Here is an 893-nt window from a genome sequence, read left to right on the forward strand (position 1 = left end):
GCATAGTATGGGAGAAAATCAATAAAAGGTGGCAAGAGAGGTGGGAGGATACTTAAATGTAATTTTAAGTATATTTCTGAGAAGTACATAAAGCCCATTTCTGAGAAGTACATAAAAAGTAGACTAAAACTGCTGATTACAGAACCGGCATTACTATCAAAATGCATATGACAATCGCATTCGATTAATCGTGCCGCCCTAGGAGAGAAGATGCGGTGATGACTAGGTTAAGGTTGGGACATTGTTCACTGAATAAAACACTAAAGATGATTAGGGAAGCACCAGACAGGTTTGTGTGAAGAATGTCGAGAAGAGGAGTCAGTGGAGCACATAATCATGACTTGTAAGAGATATGAAACACAGAGGCAGGTAATGAAGAATAAACTAAGGGAGATTGGGGTGCAGGAGATCACATTACAAGGGTTACTAAGCACAGTAAATAGGGCACAGAGTAGAATATTGATTACTTTTTTAAGGGAATCAGGGGTTTTAGGCAGGATTTGATGTGTGATGTGTGTGTGGATATTAATGTGAGGGGACAATGTGAGTGATGTGTAAGTTTTAGTAGGAAATGGGAATAGATAACCTATTATCTGATCCACACTCCAGAGCAGTATTCTTGAGGGAAACTGTGTTAATAAATAGAATATAAAGTGTAATTGTTATTTTATTATTAATAATGTATTTTATTTTATTGTATATATTTTTTTGTGTTTTTATAAAAATTATTATTATTATTTTATATATAAATTTCTGTTAGTCACTCTGGTCCACACTCCAGTATAGTAGGTGGCGGTAATGCACCTTAACGTTGGATGCCACCCGCCATAAAACAAGAAGAAGAAGAAGAAGAAGAAGAAGAAGAGGAAGGGTTTGTTGTAACTGCACTTGTT

Source organism: Sinocyclocheilus anshuiensis, unplaced genomic scaffold, assembly GCF_001515605.1.
Source record: "Sinocyclocheilus anshuiensis isolate Anshui unplaced genomic scaffold, SAMN03320099.WGS_v1.1 scaffold663, whole genome shotgun sequence".
In the NCBI taxonomy this organism is placed as follows: domain Eukaryota; kingdom Metazoa; phylum Chordata; class Actinopteri; order Cypriniformes; family Cyprinidae; genus Sinocyclocheilus; species Sinocyclocheilus anshuiensis.